Here is a 23760-nt window from a genome sequence, read left to right on the forward strand (position 1 = left end):
GGTTCCCTATCTGCCCAGTGATGGTCACTGACTGATCTCACCTATCTGAAAGGGGCATCTTCATAAAGACACTTTGCAAGGCTTCAAGTACAACAGAAACATCAGCTGTGGTTATTACTGAACCCAAATGAAGAATCAACATCCTCATTTAATAATGTCCTCGTTGTAACATAATACCTTGCACATAGCAGATAGCAAGGTGGCACAGAGAACAGAGGGCTGGACCTAGAGTCAGCAAGACCTGAGTTCGAAGCCGACCTTAGACACTTTACAAGCTGCGTGATCCTGGACAAGTCACTTAACCTCTGCTGGCCTCAGTTCCTCCCTCATCTATAAAATGGGGATAAGAACACACATACCTTACAGGGTTGTTGGGGGGATCAAATGCGTTAATGAAGGTAACATGCTTTACAAACCTTAGAAAGATATATAAATGTGATCTATTATTATTATTATTAGACGATAAATATGTGTTTAGTTGGGTCTGCTATCCCAGTTCTTTTGTGACTTTTTTTGTCATCTAATGTATTAACCATCCTCCTTATATCCCCTAGCCCATACCCCATCACCTGCAGATTTGATCAGCAGGCCTTTCTCCAAGTCACCAATAAATGTTGACCCGAGCAAGGCCAAGAACAAAGCCCAGTGACAATCCCTCAGGCCATCCCTGGATCATCTCTCAAGGTTTCACTGCCCTTCCAAAGTCACTGGTATCCTCACCCCACCCCCACCCCCACAAAAGAGGTACCAGAGGAAAGGCAGAACTCCTGAATCAGGGAAGAGTTCCACTCCCCCACTGGCTTATTTAGGGGCCCCCACATGGACAGGTATCCTTCCTCCCCCTACCAGCAGATCCCAGGTCACCATGACCTCTTGTCCCCCAGTTCCCCGGGGGCTACATGTAAGTAATGCCTGTGTGAGACCTGAGGGCTGTGGGCTGAGGGGGGAGGGGGATATCTGGAATGAACTAGCATGAAGTGCTCGGCATGGCTCTTCCTCCCCACCCCCACCCCCTTCGCCATGATCAATCAGGGCTAGGAAATTTGATGGCTTATGACCTAGAAGGGGGAGGCACCCAGAACTGCTCCTCTGTGAACAAGCCCTTTACGATCAGGCTGAAGGCACATCCATGCATCCTCCCCAGCCTCCGGAGTGTGAGGAACTGGCAGCTTCCTGCTCATCCCATAGGCCACAGAAAAACGTCACTCACTCCCTTCTTGGGTGACTCTCCATTTTTTGAGGGCTCTGAGCCCACTGCAGGGGGGATAAGTAAAGGGGTCTGTGGTCAGAAGCTCTGCATCTGTCCAGTTTTCTTCATGAGCAGTGCTGCTATTCTGACCACAAACAGCTGCACACTAGAGTCAATATAGAAAGATACTTCCTGGGGACACAGTCACATGCCCTATGGAATCATCTCCTAAAGGAACGAATGAGTCACCGTAGGCTGGAGAGAAGATAATACACCAAAGGCCATCCCAGGCAGTAATTCAAGGAGGGAGAGCCACTCATGGACCTGAGTGTTTAGGGGAAAGGCAAATTATACTCAACTGTTTTAGATGGAGATTATTTTTAAAAGTTAAGCTTTCCTTTATTTCTGTAAAAGGTATTTTATACTTTGTTGTGTTTCTATTGGGGCCAGGGGGATAGAAAGCTGGCCTGGAATGGAGAAAGACCTTGGTTCAAGTCCTGTCTCTCAAACACACTGGCTCTGTGACCTTGGGTGAGTCACATAACTTTTCAGCGCTCTAGGTAGCTCTCTAAGGTTGTAAGCTGAAGAAAAGAGGCTCACCTGAACTGGTCCTTGGAGAAGCCCACACCAATAAAATCACAGGTCCCTATTCAAAAATTATTTTTATTGATGCCTTTTCTTTTTACAATAATTCATTTCTGAATATCTCTCCCCCCGGCTCCCCACCCTGAAAGTCAGTTCTTCTAACAAAGATTTTTAAAGGTAGTTCAGGAAAACCAAGCAACACATTAACTACGTCTAACAGTATATGCAACATTCTGCACCTGTAGTCTCCTACCTCTGTAATGAAGGCAAGAGAAACATACTTTTTCTTCACTTAGGCCAAGATGGTCACGATAGTTCCCCAGGGTATTGTTTCATTGCATTGTTGTTTGTTTGTTTAGTTACATTGTTATGGACCCTGCGAAGTGTAGAGATGCACTTAAGAGTTAGTCAGGAAGACCTGAGTTCAAAACCCACTTCCAACCCTTACTATATGACCCTAATCTCTCTTGGCATTCAGTTTCCTCCTGTCCAAGGACTGTTGTAAGGAGATATTTGTAAAGTACTTTGCAAATCTTACAGCGTTATATAAATACCAGCTGCTGCTGCTACATTCTTATTATCTTCCTGGTTCTACTTACTTCACTCTTCATCTGTTTATATGTCTTCTCATGCTTCTTGGAATTTTCCATATTTGCCATTTCTCATGGTATAGTAATATTCTATTCCAGGGGTGGGGAACCTGAGGCCTTGAGGCCGCATGTGACCCTCTAGGTCCTGGAGTGCAACCCTTTGAATTGAATAAAAAAATCTTGAAGTTTGGATTCAGGGAGAGGGTCACACTTGAGGCCCTAGAGGGCCACATGTGGCCTCGAGGCTGAAGCTTTGTTCCCCACCCCTGTTCAATTCTATTAGCATGCCACAATTTATTTAGCTGTTCCTCAAGACATTGGTTCCTATTTGGTTTCCCATCTTTACTCTCACAAGAAAGTCTGCTCTGACTCATTTTGGGACTTTGTATATAGGACTCTTCTTTCTATTTTTGACCTCTTGGTCATTTTGTTTTTGTTGTTTAGGACAGCTAGGTGGTAGGATAGATGAGTGCCAGGCCCAGAGTCAGGAAGACTTATATCCTTGAGTTCAGATTTAGCCTTGAACACTCACTAGCCTTGTCACCCTGGACGAGTCACTTAACCCTGTTTGCTTCAGTTTTTTCGTCTGTTAAAAAAAAAAAAGAGAGATGGAGAAGGAAATAGCAAATTACTCCAGTATTTTTGTCAAGAAAACCCCAAAGGGAGTGACAAAGGGTCAGGCATGACTGAAGAACAATAACAAAAATTGCCCCGTCAGTGGAGTAGGGTGCCTGCTGCCCCACAGATTCCTCCCTAGCATTTTCATCCCTTGTCATCTTTGTTCATTTTCTAGGGGGAAGTGAAACTTCAAAGTTATTTTGATTTGAATATCGCTTATTATCTGTGATTCTCAGCAGTCTTTCCTTCCCTCTGCTTGTCAGTGGTTTGCAATTCTTCTGAGAACTGTTTATGCACAAAGCTTGGCCCCGTATCCATGGGGGAAGATGGAGGGGATTTTAACTGGGCCGCACTAGGGGGCACAAGTGGCCCAGACACGGCCATTTATGTTTCTGATCCACTAGAAAGCACCAGCACATCTCTCTACCCACTATCACGGGAGCAGAGCTAGAAGAGTGTCAACAGTCATCTGGGCCAATGCCCTCATTTTGGAGCTGAGAGAATGGAGGGCCAGGGAGGTTAGGTGGCTTGTCCAAGGGCACCTAGGCAAGAAATCTCAGTGATAAGACTGGAGCCCAGGCTCTCTGGACTCCAGAGCCAATGTAGCAATGCTGCCTCCTGGACTCCAGAGCCAAAAGTATCGCAGCATTGTAGAACAAGAGCCAGGCCACTGAGTCCAACCTTCTCATTTTACAGATGAGGAAACTGAGGCCCAGGGAGGTGAAAGGTCACAAAGATAAGGAATGTAAGAGACAGGCTTCTGGCTCTGGACCGCCGTAGGGCACAGTCTCTTTTTAGCCAATAGCTTACAATCCATCCGTCCCCAAGGTAGGAAACTAAATCACAGCTAGCATTTATAGAGCTTTAAGATTTGCAAAATAAGTCAACATTAATTCACTTGTTCCTCACCACTACCCTGGCAGGTAGGAGCTATTATTGTCCCTGTTTTACAGATGAGGAAACTGAAGGCCCAGAGAGGTTCAATGATTTGCCTAGAGTCGCCCAGTGACTAATTGTCTGAGGCTGGATTCGAATTCCGGTCTTTCTGACTCCAGGCCCAGTGCTCAGTGCGATGTGGCGCCCTCTAGCGGTCCCAAAGGAGTGACTATATAATAACATGAGTAGAAAACATTGACCACAAAGCCAGGACTCTAATAAATCCTTTTATGCTTTGCAAGAAAGGCCCCATAGCGAGGTGAATGGCTCATGGCCAGCCTGAGCAAGGACAAAGAGAAAAAGCCCAGCCATCTGTCCAGTGTCCGACACAGGACAAAAGCAAGACATCCCTGCAGGCTGCTTTTTCACATTATTTTATACCAACTGAGGTCCTCATCAGCTCCCTTGCCTTGAGGTTTATTTTCAGACATTAGCCTTGAAAATCACCTCTAAGTGAGTTCTTTCTTCACTACCCTCCCCAGTCAGTGAAATCCACACTCTTCCTCCTGCTCATTGCACCATGACCACCCATGCCATGGGGCATCAAGGCTGAGCTTAATGGTGCTTTGTGCAAGGGCTCTGCATCATAAGGTCTACTTAAATTGGGCCAACCAGAAACTGGTCTTGTGTGCTCGCTGCCAGTAAAAAAGCTCTAGTGCCCCGGACCACCAGCTCAGTTTGGAGCTCTCTCCCAAGAAAAACACCCACAGATCAAAGATCCTTCTTCCTCTGTTAGTTAGAAAGACTCAGACTCAACCTCTAGTCTTCAAGGCCTATTTCAATAGAGGATAGAAAAGAGTATTTCCTTTCTCCACGATGACAAAAGCAGGAAAAAATCTGCATAAAGAGTGAGCCTGTGACTGTTCCTAGACGGACAGCCCAACACCCCAGCAGGCCTGCCCAGAGGTGAAGACCTAGGCAGAGAAGGCTGAGCCTCAGGCAACCCAGGCACATCGCAGGCCCTGCCCTACAGCAAAGGTGCTTTCAGCCCTGCTGGTTTTCTGACTGATGGTCAGCACTTTGGAGGAGGGAGATATGAGGTTTTCTAAGAAATGACCTTCAATGGGTGAAGCCAACACATGGTGTATAAGGGAGATTTTTATTGGAGAGTTTGCTACATTGGGCTTTAACAGTCAGCCTCCAGCCCAGGTGGCCCCTGGGACTTTTCAGTTCAAAATGTCAGATCTTGATAAAGCCACGCTTAGGAGATGGAACCTGGTCACTAGCTAACTTTGTTTGAAGGAACAGCTAGGGAAGACTTGTTCGGGAGAAGAAGAAGAAGAGGGGAGGATGAGAGAAAAAAACATCTCTAAAAACCAGGAAGCACAAAGGTAAATGAAGATGAGGCCTGGCACTGGATCCCTGAGCTCTAAGGAATAAGACTTGCTATGCTGATTGAAATGCCACCAAGGCCATGGCAAGAGCAAAGGTGACCTGTGGGGGGGGATGGAGCTGAGTCATTATTTAATATGTAAGGCAAGAGTCTGGGCTAGAGGGGAGAAGTGGAGAATATACATTAAAAAAAATTCAAACAAAATAGCAAAAAACCAGGACAATCAAAAAATAAGGGAAATGGGAGCTCAAGAAAGACTTTTTAAAACCCTTCTGTGGGCTCTCAGCAAGGATGAGTCAACTACCTTCCAAACAACACATGTCACTGGAAAAAAATCCATGTGAACACTCTCCTTCCCTGTCCAATCCCTACCCCCACCCCAGGATTCAATCCTTCCCTGTGGCCAACGAGCCAACTGCCTGAGTGGGAGGTAGGCCGGCCAACCACAAACCAAGTCACAGGATGAGGCCTTCTGTTTACCGGCCAAGACAACATAGCATCAGAAAGGTCTCTGCTGGGATCGGGCTGAAAGGAAGATTCACACCCGGCACCTGACTGGGCCTACAGACCTTGCAGACCTAACACAAACAAATGAAAAAGCCTCATGGGAAAATCCTTCTTGGCTTACAAGAGCCTGCCTTCTTTCATTCAGAAACTTAAGTGCAGTGGCCCAAGTCTACAAAGAGAATTTGGTCCTAAGCCTCAGCTGTCCCCTTGACTTCTTTCTGTCTCTCTTTCCCCTTTCTTTCTCTCCATCTCTTTTTCTCTCTTTCCCCACCTCTCTGTTTCTCTGTCTCTGTCTCTCTCTATACACACACACACACACATTATATATATACACACATATATATATATAATGTGTGTGTGTGTGTGTGAGAGAGAGATGGATGAGGAAACTCCTGCCACCAATACAGGGTGGAACTGTCTCTATACCTTTTGGGCTTAGAGTATTTTTAAAGCAGCCAGAGGTCCAGTGACTTGCCCCGGGTCACACAACCAGCATGTGTTGAAGGCAAGATTTGAACCCAGATATTCTTGGCCCCACAGTTAGCTACCTACCCCTGTCTCTTCTTATCATGAATATATACAGGCAAACACTCACACACATACAAACATGCATCCATCCATCCATGCAACTCTATGTGAGTGAATCAAAAAATCTTTGTTTTATCTTAATTTCTAATAGCTTATTAATAGCTCATACCCTGGACAAGTAAACACATGCTCTGCCCCCCCCATGTGTCATGTATATATCATTTACCAATAACTAACATTCCTACAGCATTTTAAGATTTGCAAAGCACCTGAAGCACCGATGAGCTCATCTGACTCTCATGTCAACCCAGGGAGGGAATGCTATTATAGCTCCATTTTACAGATGAGGAAATAGGCAGGCAGAGGGGAAGTGACTTGCCCAGGATCATACAGGTAAATATGCATCTGAGTCCAGATTCAAACTCATTCTTCCTTACTTTGAACCTGCTGCCCAATCACTGCAGTTTTTCCCCTTCCTCTGAACCACCCTGACAGAAGAGACCGGAAGTCAGAGAAATTCAAAGTTTCATTTTTCTGAAGGATACTTTGCCTTTTCCTCTGTCACAGAAGCACCCTCCCCAGGATCACCATGACCCCCACCTGACAAACCCCAAGCTCAGCAAGGACAAGGCATTTCATCTCCAAGACTCAGTTTCTTCATCTGTGAAAGGAGACCCAGGACACCTACGTACATACATACCTACCTCACAGGGCTCTTGTGAGGACAACACAAATGTCGGCAGTGATTCTTCACATGCCTTAAAGGCCTGGACAAATATCAACTATTGCAGTTATCGCAATGATGGGGATGATGAATGTGTAGCTGGCATTCACAATGCCAGACTGAGGCCTCGCTCCTAAAAATCCAGCTAAAGCTTCAGGACATGTGATTCTCTTCCTACCCAGAGGTTTGGTTTTTTTTTAACTGTTTGTATTCTATGGCCCACATGTCTAGAAACCGTTGGTCTTGCTGGGGAAGAACCTTAGGGAAGGGAGGCATTGTGGAATAAAGCCCCCCTACCAGCCAAAAGGAGCGGGTTGGAAGGGAAAGCCATTCTCAGGCCACTCTGGGGTCTATTTCTACTGTCAATAAGGATTTTAGAGGAATGCTGATAGCTGACCTCCTTAAAGCATGACAGCATAAACAGAAATGTTCTGCTGTGAATTCCACCTCCCTGACATCAATCAAGCATGACTTAGTTTCCTCATCTGTGAGATGATGACTTCTCAGGTCCCAAAATGCACACACACACACACACACACACACTCACACTCACACACAGACACACACTCACACACAGACACACACACATTCACACACAGACATACACACTCACACATACACTCTCTCTCTCTCTCTCTCTCTCTCTCTCTCACACACACACACACAGCATCTGGGCCTATATGTCTCTGGTTAGATCACAAGAATATTCTGCTCACTCTGAGTAGAGACTCAAACTTTCAACCATCTCTTTTCACTCTCTCTCCTTCCCAGCCATGTCTCTATCCTGTCGATGGGAAGCATCCTCTCCCATCCAGCAACAGAGAGCAATGAATGTCCCTTTCATCTAAGATCTATATTTGAGGGACTCCATCTGACCTCCCTGGGTTCTCCAGAAGGCCCACCCTTCATTATATCAAAGAGACTAATGCAGCCTCTTGGTTCCTCCCTCCAAAGTCTCCCTGCTTTCTCTGGAAACAGGATCTACCTCAGGGGACTGACTGATGGAGCCCCCATGACATGCCAGGCTCAAGGCATGGGTTCATTCCCATGATTAGCCCCCAGAAATCTCTTCAGATCTGTTTGGTGAGTTAGACGCTTCTGCCACCAGCTTATTTCCCATTTATTCTGTTCCATTTCCTGGCACCAATATGGGTCAGTCTTCCCCTGTGGGCATTCATGACCTGTAGAAAAGCTCTCTGACTTCTGCTTCAATATTGACAGATTCCACTCAAATCTTGTGCTCCTTCCTTCCCTCTCTCCCCCTCCCACTTCCGACCTACCTCTCCGGCTTGTTGTGAGAAAGACTGGCAGCAGGGACCCGTGTGATGGACAGATAAAGGGCACTTTAGAAGTGGTGAGCTTCATCCCGTCCTCCCCTCACTCAGTCTCCCAATTTGTCTGTAACAAAACAAGAAAGACAACAAGAGGGTCTCGTGAACCTTTGTCCTCTCTCCCAGAGGACTCTCTCCTCCCTGCCCTCCCTCTCCCAGCCATCGGATTCTGCCTAATAGGGCCTCACCAACCATCTGCACCACTCCCCACCCCAGCTCCCTTTGTGCGACAGAAACAAAATCCAGGAGCCTTCCCAGTGCCAGGACTAGGGATGGAATGGTGACTCAGAACCTTCCGAGAGGGGGGTTTGTGGTGCTAGCCATGCCAACCGAGGCTCTCTCTGGGCTGGGACTCCAGGTCTCTCAGTGGAGTCACCAGAACAAGCATCTTCTTGAATTTGGAATGACTATTCCCCAAGCAGAATTTAAACTGATCTCTCCTCAAGGCCCAGACACACATCACAAAGGAAAATTAATAACCGCTCAACTAGAGAAAAAATGCAAACCTTTGTGTGTGGTGGGAGCTGTGTCTCTGGTGTTTCTCGTACTCACCCGAAAACAACAAATGGGCTCTGGTAGGACCCACCTGCAAAATAACTTAATGTCTCAGGGGAACCACTGTCTCTTACAGCCTGGTGAGGCAGGCAAATATGGAGGCTAGGCAGGAGGGTCAAATGATCCGCGTCAGGAACCAGGGGGCATGTCTTAGACCATGACTGGATTTTTTTAGGGATGTTCAGGGAAGATAGGGAATTATCAAAGAGGCAGAGGCCCCTATGTATGATGTTTGACAACAAAACCTTTCAGAGGGTCAAGAAATGGAGCAATGAGAAGCAGGCTAGTTGTCAAGCCTCTACGCCAAGCTCCAAGGGCGGAAAGAGCTCTTATATTAGAAACCCACTTGCTGAGAAACCAACTAAAATTTTCCTCAGAGAGTGAAGTTCTAGTGTGTGTCCACCCCCACCCCCCACCCCAATTTCCAAGACTTTTCTCCTAGGCTCATTGGCTCCATCTGGGTTCCAAAGCATTACATCTACACTTGCTGTAGTCACCAAAGTGGCATCCACAGGGGTAGCCCATCACTTTGGATGGGGGGAGGGGAGGTGGCCTGGTTTGTGACTCAGATGTGCAGTGCCACCACGAGAGAAATTAAAAACATCAGAAACACCAGCCCTGAAATCAGAATCTAGCCCATAGAGGATATGGGTCAATAGATGGGAGTTAAGAGAATCTCACGCAAATATGACTTAAAATGAGTCACAGTAACAGGGAAAGCGCTCCTAAAAACAAAGCAAAATCGAGCCAAAAGACAAACCCCAAAAGGTAACAACAGTGGAGGGAAAGGAAAGGCCCCGGGGAAGGGAATCTACCCTTCTATGCCATTCAGATTTGGAAATAAGAAACAGAGACAATACACTGCCAGCGGGGCAGCCACGGGGGCTCAGAAGCATCTCAGAGATAGGTGATGAGGAAAGTCCCTCCTACACTGGGAACCACAGCTGGCCAGAAATCCCCGAGATGGCTGGTTTCAAGGGCAGCATTTTGTTTGGACAGAGCACTGAATGCTCTCTTCTTGTGCCCTTCAGAGAGAGAAGAGAGGGAAGCTGAGCCAGAGCAAGTCAACAATCTCTCATGAACAAGGCAGTCCTCTGACATCCGTGGAGCTGGTACCTTTTCCTCATTCTACTAAGGCCAGCGTTGGACAGCCACAGATTCAGAACCACTTGACAAAAGATGCAAACACTCTAGACGAATGAGCCCCACCTAGCCCGTCAGGTTGCCCTAGCCAAGTACGGGCAGGTCATTATAAAAAACGACAACCAGAAACACTGGTCTCCTTCCTGGATTCCCCTATCCCCCGCCAAAGGATGCATCTCTTTTCATCCTTAGGACCAGGCCTACCTCTCCCTACTTCCTGCCTGCTTCCTAACATCCTCTGACTTTCACTGCCTTAATCAGTGGCCCCATTGCCACTTTCTCCTGGCCCATTCCCCACCCCCACAAACCGGGATGGACAAAGGGAGAGTACCTAAGACCCTCCATCTGGAGGGACCAGGAATAGCGTTTAAGCACCGAATTGCCTTGGACACCCAAGCCCAGCCCCTGGGGGGGGGGGGGCGGGGAGCGGGGAGACCCCATGCCCCCAGAACCCCACAAGGAGGTTCTGGTTATGAGGCTGGTGTGAGCCTGGAGGCCCCAGATAGGCTGCCCCACTCCCCAGAGTCCCCATCGCCAAGGGGCTGGGCAGCAGCTTGGCCCCGGACGGACATACAGACAGACAAACAGACAGGAGGAGGCAGCTGACAATGACGGCTGAAAGCGGCCTGGGAAGGGTCCAGAAGCCCAGGGAGGGCAATGAGAGTCCGGTAATGAAACCAGGAAAGGACGAGGGAAGGGGCCAGGGACCCCCCTGGAGAAATGCTGGACTCCAGTAATAGCGGCAGGGAGGGGCTCGGGGATTCCAGGGAGCTGCTATGGGGAAGGGCAATGGGAGGGGGTCGTGGGGGGCAAGGCGTAGCTAGAAGGGAACCCCAGGTAACAGGGACAGGGAAGGGCACAGGATTCCCCCAGAGCAGGGCTAGGAGGGGACCCTTGTGGTCGGGTCGGGTGCGGGGACCCCCAGGAGCACAGATGGAGAGCAGGGGACCGCCGGTAATAAGGACAGGGAGGGGCAGGGCAACCTCAAAAGAAAAGACCTCGGGAATAGGAGGAGGGCAGGGGCTCAGAGAGGGGACCCCGGAATGGAGGCTCTTCCAGTGAAGCCTGGATCAGAGCTGGGGATGGGGACCCCCCGAATGGAGGCTCTTCCAGTGAAGCCTGGATCAGAGCTGGGCATGGGGACCCCCCGAATGGAGGCTCTTCCAGTGAAGCCTGGATCAGAGCTGGGGATGGGGACCCCCAGAATGGAGGCTCTTCCAGTGAAGCTGGGGATGGGGACCCCGCTAACGGGTAGGGCCGGGGGGAGGACCCTCTGTGGCCGCGGGCGGCGGCGGACTGACCTGCGGGGCCGGAGGGGCTGCCCAGGAGCCCCTGGCCGCGCCCGCCCTCGCCTTCCTCGTCCTCGTCCTCTCCCTCCTCCTCCTCCTCCTCCTCCTCCTCCTCCTCCCGGCGGCGGCTCCGGCTCGGGCCTCCCGGCATGAACCCGGCCGAGGGGCGGGCGGGCCGCGGGGCCGCGGGGTCGCGGGGCGGGCGGGAGCGCGCCGGCGGCGGGACTGTAGGGGCTGCGGGGCCGCGGAGTGGCGGGAGCGCGCGCGCACGAGCTCAGGCGGCTCCGCCCCGGCCCGGCAGAGAGGAGGGGCCCCGGGAGCCGGCGGCGGCCCGCCAGGCACCGTCTACAATTCTCAGGTCCGCGCTCGCGCGGAGCTGGGAAGGGGCGGGGCCGGGGAGGGGGAGAGGGGCTTCGCTGGTGTCGGGTAGGGGGCGGGAGAGGAAGAGGTCCTGGAGCACAGGCGCTGGCTCCGCCTCTTCCCCCCCCCCCCCCCGGCTCCCCAAATGCTGATTGATTGATTGATTGATTGATTGACTCGCATCTAGGAGCGGCTCGTCGCTGTTGAGTCGTTTCAGTCATGTCTGGCTCTCTGTGACTCCATTTGGGGTTTTCTTAGCAAAGAATCTGCAGTGGTTTGCCATTAAATTCTCCAGCTCATTTTACAGATAAGGAAACTGAGGCAAACAGGGGGAAGTGACTCGCCTAGGGTCACACAGCTAGCAAGTGTCTCAGGTTGGATTTAAACTCAGGAAGATGAGTCTTCCTAACTCTGGGCCCTTGGATCCTACAGACCACAAATTTATAAGCCAACTAATGGAAATCTAACTCCTTGAAAGCAGAACTGGTCAGGAAAGGGTTCAAATCCTCCCTCCAAAGTGGCTGTGGGACCCTCTAGGCTAGTCACTTAACTTCACTAGCCCTCAGTTTCCTCATCTGTAAAATGAGAGGTGGAGGTGGACTCAGTGGTCTCAGAAATCCCTTCCAGCTTTAAATCTAGCATTCCCCAGGAACCTCAGTGACTTGGGTTCAAGGTCAAGCCACTTCCTGCCTCTGTGACCCTGGATAAATCAATGAATTTCTCAGTCCCACCTAACTGCCCACCTGCCTTAGAGAGGCTCCTCACTCACAGCTATCTAGGCTAATGAAATCATAGGCTGGATTCAAAACAAAACAAAACATACTTTGTTTTGTTTCTTCTTCCTTATGTTTCTTCCCATTAGTTCTAATTCCTCTCTACATCATGACTAATGTGAAAATATGTTTAATATTAATGTATAAGTAGAGCCTATGTCAGATTGCATGCCATCTTGGGGAGGAGAAAATTTAAAACTCAAAATCTTGTGGAAGTGAATGTTGAAAACTAAAAATAAATTAATTAGTTATGTTTAAAAAAAACCCCAACAACTCAAGTTCTCAGAGCCTGGGAATAAACACTTAATAAATGCTTGTTGAATGAAATTGATCTAGTTGGTCACACACCCTTATTTTACAGGTGAGGAAACTGAGTCTCAGAGAAGGAAAGTGACTTGCCAAGGTCTCCTACCGGTAGGTAAGAGTCCAGGTCAGGTCCTCAGTCTCCAAATCCCATACTGCCAGAGACAGAGAGTTCTGGTGCCAATTCAAATATGGCAGAAGCATACAATGCATAGAAAGGGTCCTCAAGTTTCATTCAGATACAAAGCTCCCCCAGTTCAAAATCTATCCCCCGCCCCTTACTGGGGAGTCCTTTACTCCCGGTTTAGAGGTTCAATTAATAAATGCTTGATGAACCAATCAACGAATGGATGGAAGAATGGAGTCTGAACCAGGGTCCAAATCCAACCTGTCCCATCCCTCTGGGTGACTTTGGCTCGGACACTTCAATTCTGAGTGGCCTCAGTTACCTTATCTGTAAAATGAGGAAGGTATCTAAGACCAGGTTACTAGAGGCTGGATCAGGCCACGTACAAAATCAAATCCATCTCCCATGCTCCTCCTTGCCTGGGTCTGCTACAAAGCAGCCAGCCTCAGCTGGAGCCCCGGAGAATTCCCGGGGGTCTGCCCCATTCCAACACTAAGACCAGAGGCTCGCAGGACCCTACGTTTAGAGCTGGGAGGAATCTCGGAGGTCATGGGCCCAAACCCCTCATTTGGCAGACAACGTTTTCTTTCTCTTAACCTATAAAATAGCATTTCCATTTTCCGAAGCGCAAGGGGATCACAGGTTGAACATAGCCCCCTCCACCGTCCTCTCTAAGAAGCCTGTTGGGGATTCCTACTCCCTTCCCCCCTCCCCCCCCCCCCCAGGAATGCAAAGTCCAGTGAAAGCCATAGTCCCTAACCTAGTTGCTAACCCCCTAGGCTGTGGACATTACGGATCGTTTCTCTCCTTGGAGGGGTTTTCTAAGCTCCCCGGGCGCGCCTTATACACAAACGCAGACAGCAGTCCAAGCTTCTCCTGGAAAGGCGGTTTTTTTCCCCCCGTTTTTTTGTCTTTTGCCAGTGTAGACTTTGCAGACACTCCCCAGAGAAGGAAGTAAGAGTGGGTGGAACCACAGTCCAAGAGCCCCTCATCCCCACTCCCTGTCATCTCTAGCTGCAGCCAGTATCCATTGCCTTCTTTTTTTCAAGTCAGCTAGAGCCTTGACAGCTGAGCGTTTTCTTGAGGACCGAGGGTACGAGATCTCCCCAGCCTAACATGAGCACACTCTTCCTTCTCTGGTCTTTCTCTGCTCCCTGGGCCAACTTGGGAGGTAACAAAGGCTTTGCCAGGAGTTAGCTGCATGGGCGGCGGCGGCAGCGGTGGCAGCGGCAGCAGCAGCAGCAGCCTCGCCTAACCCTCCTCATACACCCCCCCCCCCCCCCAGAGTAGGGGATGGACCTGAGATCCCCTGGCTAAGTCACTGGTGGGGCCCAGCCAGGGACAGCAGAGAGGTTATACCTCCCAAAGACCGGGGGATTTCCGATGATAACCTCCAGGAAACCACACAGAGGCTGAAACCTTGGAAAGGAAGGACCCAGAGACCAGAGAGAAACAGAGAAAGGGAGGGAGATGGAGAAGGGAGAAAGGCACGCACCCAGGAAACCATCAAATGCAGAGTGTGAAATTTGTGGAAGGAAAGACCCAGAGAGCTGAGGGGGAAAGAACAGCTCTCTCCGCCCACACTTCTAGGAAATGACAAGATTGGAGCTATATATGTGATAGAAATTCACAGTTTCATATACATTCCTCTTTTTCTGTTCTTTGTAGATTGAAAGGTTCGCTTTCGTTGATGACAAGACGGGGGTGGGGGTAGGCAGAGAACAGTATCTCATTTAGGCAGAGCTCCTCCAAACAGGTCCTGGATGAAAGGACCTTCCCAAACTGACCAAGCATGTTGTTCCCAAGATGCCAGGCCACCAAGTAGATTTCTTAAGGAAAAACGAGTCAGCATCGTTACCACCTAGTACTGCAATATAGGCGATTCCAAATCCGCTCCAAACAGGGACTATTCACCTAGAGCGTGTGGCCCCCACCCCTGACCTAGAGCTTCTCCCCTCTCTCCTCATCTCACATCAGCCAAACATCTCCCATCACCTTAGCCCAGTGTCTGGCACACGGTAAACAGCTTACTAAATGCGTATTGACTGACCGACTGACCCATTACCACTTCTGATCTCACAGGAAGAGGTGGCTCTTTTGCACCCTTGATGCCATTCCTCCCATCTTCCACACATTGGCCCCTTAAGGATCCTCACTCTCATATTCATACTCCCTGTCTACTGATTTCTTTGCTGCCTGCAAACATGATCATCTCTCCTTGTCCTTAAAAAACCCTCACTAGAGGGCAAATGTATTCTACATTTCATTGGAACAAGCCACTCTGGAATCTCACCACCACCCTCTCCCTCCCATGTCATTTAATCTCCTTATAGTAGTTCTTGACCTGGGTTCTGTGAACTTAAAAAAAAAAGATAATTTGGTAAGTGCATTTCAATCTAATTGGTTTGTTTTGTAATCCTATATACTTTATGTCATGCATTTAAGAACCTGATTCAGAGAAGGGCCCTTTACCAGACTGCCCTAGAAATCAGTAACACAAGAGATTAAGGCCTTCTGGTTTGAAATCAAAGAAAAAAATGCTAATTTTTCTCTGGTGGATCCTTGCAAATCAGGGAATCTAAGGATGGGAGTTCTGGAGGGATCATCTCTTTCATCTTGCAGATATGAAAGGCTCCAAATGTATTATGGACCATGCACCCATGGAGTGGCACCACTGCAGGGGTCAATTCCCCAGCTCCCAGCTTCATTAGCAGATTGGGTCCCCTGAGGGCAGTTAGCTTTTCCTTCTTAGGGTGCTACCAAGTAGACCCAAGATTGTTGTATCCGAATCCCCTCAAGTATTTTCTCTCCTCCCTCCCATGGCAATTCCCTCTTAGGGACTTGGCTTTAAATCTCTGATTTCGCCTTTTACCTGTGGAACTGTAAATCCCTCCAGCTAACTTAGTTAAAGCTTGTTTGCTTAGCCAATCAGGTATTCCCTTATTGACCAATGGAAGGGGTTCACAATTTATAAAGAGACTGCAGCTTCCAAGCCATTTTGTTTGTGTATTTTAAACATTATAATGAATATAATAAAAATATTACTTCTATTAACTTACTTTTTCATTACTCATTCATACTGAGCAAACTACCAAGCTTTTTGTTACCAAACTGCTTTGTATTACAAAACTGGAAAAAACATTGATGAAAGGCATATGAAAGAAATAAATTTCAAGAATCTCAAAGATAATAATAAAAAATGGGAAGGGGGCCTATTAGTATCAGATATTAAACAATACAACAAAGCAGGAATAAATAAAATTATTTGGAACTGGTTAAAAAATGGAGAGGCTGATCAATAGAATAAGAAGGAAGGAAACAAGCATTAAGTGCCCACTGTATGCAGGCATTTTACAAGTATTATATCCTTTGATCTTCACCACAATGCTGTGAGGTAACTGTTATTAACATCCCAATTTTTCTCAGTCGAGGAAACTGAGGCAGAGGTTAAAGTCACTTGATAAAGATCAGACAGCTAGTAAATATCTAAGGCAGGATTTGAACTCAGGTCTTCTTGACTCCAGGTCCAATTCTAAGCACTACACCATGTGACTGCCTCTAAATTAGGTATACAAAATACATGATAACACAATGTTTGATAAACCCGAAGATCACAACTATTGGGGTAAAGACTCAATATTTGAAGACTGATACTATAAGCAAACTAGGAGAGCAAGGAATGGTTTATCTGTCAGATCTATGGAGAGGGGAAGAATTTATGAATAATAAGAGATAGAGAATAGTATGAAATGCAAACTGGATGATTCTGATTCCATTAAATTGAAAAGTTTTGCACAAACCAAGCCAATGCAACCAAGATTAGAAGGGAAACAGGAAGCTGGGAAATAATTTTTATAGTCAATGTCTCTCATAAAGGCCTCATTTCTAAAATATATAGAGAACTGAGTCAAATTTACAAGAATACAAGTCATTCCCCAATTGATAAATGGTCAAAGGATATGAATAGATAGTTTTCAGAGGAAAAAATTAAATCTATCTATACTTACAGGAAAAAATGCTCTAAATCACTGTTGATTAGAGAAATGCAAATCAAAATGACTCTGAGGTACCACATCACACCTAACAGATTGGCTAACATGACAAAACAGGAAAATGATAACTGTTGGAAAAGATGTGGGAAAATTGGAACACGAATGCAATGTTGGTGGAGTTGTGAACTGATTCAACTATTCTGAAGAGCAATTTGGAACTACGCACAAAGGGCTATACTCTGTGCATACCCTTTGACCCAGCAATATCACTTCTAGGGTTGTATCCCAAAGAGATAATAAAAATGAGAAAAGGACCCACATGTGCAAAAATATTTCTAGCAGCTCTTTTTGTTGTGGTCAAGAACCGGAAATTGAAGGGACGTCCATCAAGTGGGGAATGGTGGAATAAGTTGTGGTATATGAATGTAATGGAATACTATTGTGCTATACTATAAGAAACAATGAGCAGGCAGACGTCAGAAAAACCTAGAAAGACTTATACGAACTGATGCCGAGTGAAGTGAGCAGAACCAGAACACTGTACACAGTAACAGCCACATTGTGTGATGACTGACTGATAGACTTGGCTCTTCTCAGCAATGCCAGGGACCAGGACAACTCCAAAAGGCTCACAATGGAAAATGTTATCCATGTCCAGAGAAAGAACTCTGGAGTCTGAATGCAGATGGAAGCAGACTATTTGCTCTCCTTTTCTTGTTGTTTTGTTTTGTTTCTTTTTTCTCATGGTTCCTCCCATTAGTTCTAACTCGTCTTTACATCATGACTGATGTGAAAATATGTTTAATATAAATGTATAAGCAGAGCTTATATCAGATTGCATGCTGTCTTGGGGAGGAAGAAAATTTAAAACTAAAAATCTTATGGAAGTGAATGTTGAAAACTAAAAATAAAGAAATTAATTATATATTTTAAAAAAGACTCATTATCTGACAAAAACTGCTGGAAAAATTAGAGAGCAGTGTGGCGGAAATTGGGTTTAGACCAGGGGTGGGGAACTGCAGTCTCAAGGCCACATGTGGTCCTCTAGGTCCTCAAGTACCACCCTTTGACTGAATCCAAACTTCACAGAACAAATCCCCTTAATAAAAGGATTTGCTCTGTAAAACTTGGACTCAGTCAAAAGTCCATACCCAAGGACTTAGAAGGCCTCATGTGACCTTAAGGCCATAGGTTCGCCACCCCTTGTTTAGACCAACAACTCATATCATACAACAAGATAAGCGGCAAATAGATTCACAACTTAGATATAAAAGACCATATCATCACAATAGCACTTGTGAATTTTTATAAGGTTTGCAAAACTCTTTACAAATGTTATCTCATCTTCAATTAAATAAATTAGAGGAGTAAAGGAAAATTACCTTTCTGACATATGAATAGAAGTTCATGGACAAACAAGGTTTAGAGAAGATTGTAGAAGACAAGATCATAGAAAACAATTCTAAATAAATAAAAATATGAATTGTTTGCAGAAACGAAACCAAGATGAGTTAATATTAAAAGGGAAATAGTCAACAGGAGGAAATATTTTTCATTAAGTTTCTTTGATAAAGGTCTCATCTTCAAGATATATGTTACTATTTCAAATTTAGAAGAGCAAGAGCCATTCCCCATTAGATAAATGGTCAAAGTATAAGAACAGGAAGTTTTCAAAGGAAGAAATTCATGTTATCAACAACTATATTTAAAAATGTACCAAAAAAATGTACCAAATTACAAACAATTAGAGAAATTCAAACTTTGAAGTTTCAAACTTTCAAAATAACTTTGAGGTCTACCCCATAGCTATTTGTCAAAGTTGTTCCCAAAATGAAAATGACAAATATTTCAGGGGCTCTAATAAAACTGGTATATTCATTCAATGGAATTGTGATTTGGTTCAGCCATTCTGGAAAGTAATATGGAATTTTAATAATAATATCAATAATAATATTTATATTCCACATACATACATATATATGAATAAATTTTTATAGTGCTTTAACGTCTTTTGTTGTTGGAGGTAATCTTGGTTAAGTGACTTTACTAGGGTGCATAGCTAGTAAGTGTCTGAGACTGTATTTGAACTCAGGTCCTCCTGACTTCAGGGTTGGGGTCCTATCTACCTTCCCAGCTAGCTGCTCCTGCTTTAAAAATGTGCAAAGCACCATAAAAAAAATTACCTCATTTTTATCCTCATATCAACCTTGGGTGGTAGGTGCTATTTCCATTTCACAGGTGAGAAAACTGAGGCAGATAGAGGTTAAGTAACCTGCCCAACGTCACATGGCTTAGTAAGTGTCTAAGGCCAGACTTGAACTAAGATGTTCCTGGGTCCACATTCCTTCCTTCCTTCCTTCCTTCCTTCCTTCCTTCCTTCCTTCCTTTCTTCCTTCCTTTCCTTCATGCCTGGAACATATAATAATAAGCATAACAATAACAACAATAGCTAGCATATTTATAGGACCTACTATATGCCAGGCATTATACTAAGCACTTTACAAATATGAACTCATTTGGTCCTGGCAACAACTCTGAGAGGTAGGTGCTATTATTATCTCCATTTTACAGTAGAGAAAACTGAGGCAAATAGAGGCGAGCTAGGAAATCTCTTGAAACTCAGGTGTTCTTGACTCCAGGCTCAGTGCTCTATCTACTGCACCCCTAGCTTAATCAATCAACAAATAAACATTTATTAAGCTTCTACTATGTGCCAGGCACTGTGCCAAGTGCTGTGCACATAAAGGAGGCAAAAGACAGTCCCCTCCCTCAAGGAACTTGCAATCTAATGGGGGAGACAACATGCAAACAAATATATACAAAGCAAAACTATATACAGAATAAATAGGAAATCATGAACAGAGAAGGCTCTGGAATTGAGGGGCTGGGAAGGCTTCCTGTGGAAGATGAGATTTTAGCTGGGCCTTAAAGGAAGCCAGGGAGGTCAGAAGTAGGGAGAACATTCCAGGCATGGGGGATAGCCAGAAAGAATGACCAGAGTCCAGAGATGGAGGGTCTGATTTGTGAACCACCAAGAGGCCAGTGTCACTGAATTGAGGAGTATGTGTTAGGGAGTAAGGTGTGAAAAGACTGGACAGGTAGGAGGGGGTTGGGTTACGAAGGGCATCGAATACCAAGCAGAGGATTTTCTATTTGATCCTGGAGGTAATAGGAAGTCACTGGAGTTTAGTGAGGGGTGTGTGTGTGTGTGTGTGTGTGTGTGTGTGTGTGTGTGTGTGTAGTGACATTATCAGACCACTTTGGTCATTGAACAGAGGATGGGCAGCAGTGACTTGAGGCAGGCAGACCCCCCTGGCAGGCTAATGAAATAGGTCAGGTGTGAGGTGGTGAGGTCCTGCTCTGTGGGGGAGATGGGTGGTCAGAGGAGAGAAGGGGGTATATTAGAGATTGGTTGGGTGGCCTTGCTAGTCAGCGCAGGAGGTGATATTCATGTTGGATTTGCAATCAGGAATCAAATCCAGCCTTGGACACTTAACTAGCTGAGAACCTGGGCAATCACATAACCTCTCTCATTTTGTTCTTTCTCTAAAACGGCATTTACCTCACTCAGATGAAGTGACATTTAAAGTGCCCTGTAAACCTTCAAGCTTCCTATAGATGCTAGCTATTATTAATAATATTGAATGACTTCATCCCTAGGTCACTCTTAAATATCAAGAATTTCCCTCACTGATGAAAGCACAGATCTCAAGGAAAAAACATCCCTAGTGTGGTCCAGATAGCTGCAGAGGAACAAGAAGGAAAGGCAAGAGCTTAGAAGGTGAACCTAGAAAAACATAGAAACAAGGAATTTCCTTCCCTCCTCATTGGACAAAAGAGGAGGCCTCCGGAAACTGTGTATTATGACCCTCAGGGAGAGACAAAGCCAAGGTATGGGGCTGGGGAGATGCCCAAACCCCCTCCCCTAGTCCTGTGTATTTTTCCTATCCTACGAGGCCAGGGGAAAAGTGAAGCAGTATCGTACGAACATCTGGGTCTTCTTGGTCTATCCCTCTTAGCAACTTTCATTAATCTTGGAGATTTCTCACTCCTCATTTTCCACAGAACTGTGACTCATCTATAGTTAAAAAGCAATCAGTGGCAAAGTTAATTAGAATCTACATCTCCAAAGCTTCCCCCCCCACCTTCCTGCAACAATTCCCTTATGCCTTAAGTAAAAGACTGTTTTAATCTAGGATTCACGAATTTGTGACTAATAGAAAGTGAGGAAAGAGGGTTGATGAGTAATTAAAAGGAGGTGTTTCCATTTTGGATTTCCTTTCCTTTAAAGTTTCAGCCCCAGGGATCTCATCACTTTCTGGTCCAGAGGAGAAGGACTAGCTGCCTTATTGTTTATTTGTTCTTCAGGGGTATTGGGGGGGGGGGTCATCAGAGCTTCAAGCTGGGGGAGAAGGGAGAAGCTGCTTTCTGAAGAAGGGGGAGAGTGATGGAACCAAGAAAGGCCCCTATATAGGCATAAAGAACGACTGAGTAGCTGATCTTAAAATTGTATAAATTCTACCTTGGACACTGACTACCTGTGGGATCATAGGAAAATCACTTAAACTCTACAAGCCTCATCTATCAGTCAAATAATATTTATTAAGTGTCTACTATCTGTCAGGCACGGTGCAAAAAGCTGGGGATACAAAAAGACAAAAATCCTCAGACAGTCCCTTCTCTCAAAGAGCTCACAATAATGATGTACAGACAAGGTAAGGACAAGATAAATTGGGGGGTAAATTTCAGAGGGAAGGAGGACTGCGGAGCAAGGGGGATTATACTTTTGTAATTTGTGAGAGGGCCTGAGCAATTTATAGGCACGTCATAAAGAAAGCACTTTTAAAAACTTAAAGGACTCAATGCATTAACAGAGTTCTTATCAGAGGGCTAGTTTGGCAGTGGTAAACTGCTGGTGACTGCCCTTTCACTTAACCCTTTGTTTTCCCTGGCAAGGACCAAGCTTGGCTGCTTGTAACTTCTGTAGACAGTATGGAGCGGGGCCATCTCCACTTGTCCTGATCTGTATCTTGCCACTGGACCCAGATGACTCCAAGAGGATAAAGTGAGGCAGGTGACTTTGTACAGCCCTGCCTCACTTAAATCCAATTCACTGCATGTCCTGCTATCACCTTCCTGATGTCATCGGTCTCTTTGAGAACAAAGGAGAAATAACAACTGATAGTATGGAGGATATTTCAAGACAAAAAAAATAGTGGGAGGGAAGAAAACGCTATTGACAATATTCTTTATGTTAACTTTTAGCCTCAAAAACCATAGCCATCTATTTAAAAAAAGATAAGATGCAGATAAATACAGTAATATTATCTTAATAGGTGAAAGGAGAAACAGCCAGGAGGTAGTAGATTAATCAAACAAATGAATGCATAAATAAAGGAATAAAAGCATTTATTAAGCACTTGCTAGATGCCTCACACTGTGATAGAGAACTGACCTGAGAGTTGCCTCTGACACATGTTGGTTTTATGATCCTACATCAGTCACTTAATCCTTCAATGCCCAGATAACTCTCTAAGATGAGGGAATTTTCCTTACTCTAATATTCTAACACCAATAAGAAAATATATATATAGGCTAAAAACAAAGAAAAAGGGGGGGGACATGAAAAATAGATTTTCTTAAAATTTAATTTTAATTAAATTAAATTAAATTTAAGCTGTCCTCCAAGATGAAGCATTTAATACACTACTGTCTTACCTCATTTTTCTAATTGCCTTTAATCTCCAGCTAGAATATGATTGTATGACTAGAGGGAGACAGTCCTTATCCTTCTTTTGTATCCCTCAGAGGGATGCTAAAGATGCTTGTCTTTGGAAGAATCTCAAACACTTGCTCAGGACAAGTCTCAATTGCGATGGATGGTTGAATGGGAGAACAAAAATAAAACAACCTAGAAAAGCTGGACCTAAGAGTAATCAGCAGGGCCTTATGATGGACACTTGGGGGCACTGAAGAGAAATTTTTTTTTTAGAATCTTCCTGTAGGATCTTATTAGAGAAGGCAGGACTGTGACATTTAGGTTTTGAGTTGGATGGAACCTCAGAGTCCAAAATCCTGGGGACTAGAAAAGAGGAAGCTTTGTGTATGTCTTGGAAAAATAAAAAAGAGGGATCACCCTGGAAATTATGTATGAGATGCATATAGGACATATGTAAATATGACTATGAAACACTCTTTATAGAAAGAAAAGCTTAAAAAAACAGATAAATATTTGGTCTAGTCCAGGAAACTTTTCAGGCTTTCTGAGTCTAACCTTTCTTGTGATAGGTTATTTAGCTTTAGATTCACACCCTTCCCTATCTGCCCACTCCTAGCCCTTCCATTTCTTTGGATCCCTCCATAATGGGAATATTCCCTATAAAAATCTTTTCTGCTAGAAATTTCCAGTCCCATTCTCTATTCAAACAAGTTTCCTAGCTAATCTCTTGCTTCTCTGCCTGTGATATCAGAGGCAGGAAACCAATCAACCATGCCTTTCTAAGACTCCAGTCTTCCCTATAAAACCCCTGGCCTCCTGGGTCCTTAAACAGGTCTGATATGTGAGGAATAGAAATCAATTATCCTCATGTGGATGGGAGCCTGGGGTCACCTTGGTGTGCCAGATCTGAGGGGTAGCCTTGGATCTTTGACTTCCTCCTGCTAAGTTCCAATGGAAACCCTATTTGTCCACCCCATCCCCCATCCCTTATGCCTCTGGGTATCTCATTTTGGGTGTCAAAGCCAACTCAACTTTGCTTTTTAGCATTAGTGACTGGTCTGTCTCTTCTATGAACATCCTAAGTCCCCAGTGAAGCTGTCATGGTTTGGGACAAAAGTCAATGTTCAAGGCTGGGTTGAGCCATTAGAGGAAAAATGG

General features: G+C 45.6%; 1 protein-coding gene across 4 annotated transcripts in view; it reads right to left on the reverse strand.

Annotated features, from left to right (window-relative positions):
- PIK3CD (phosphatidylinositol-4,5-bisphosphate 3-kinase catalytic subunit delta) overlaps positions 1-23760 on the reverse strand; it is a 73177-nt gene that overhangs the window by 22565 nt on the left and 26852 nt on the right. For 3 of the 4 annotated variants that reach the window (XM_069078794.1, XM_069078791.1, XM_069078793.1), the window contains one exon: positions 8291-8408. The gene's annotated coding sequence lies outside the window, so the exon portion shown is untranslated. Of the gene's footprint in view, positions 1-8290; positions 8409-11340; positions 11486-23760 lie in introns of those variants that run through there. The other variant, XM_069078792.1, reaches the window with a different exon arrangement.

The sequence above is a fragment of the Petaurus breviceps genome, unplaced genomic scaffold (genome assembly GCF_028583685.1).
Source record: "Petaurus breviceps papuanus isolate PSGF00001 unplaced genomic scaffold, PetGlider_PUasm1.0 91041, whole genome shotgun sequence".
Classification (NCBI taxonomy): domain Eukaryota; kingdom Metazoa; phylum Chordata; class Mammalia; order Diprotodontia; family Petauridae; genus Petaurus; species Petaurus breviceps.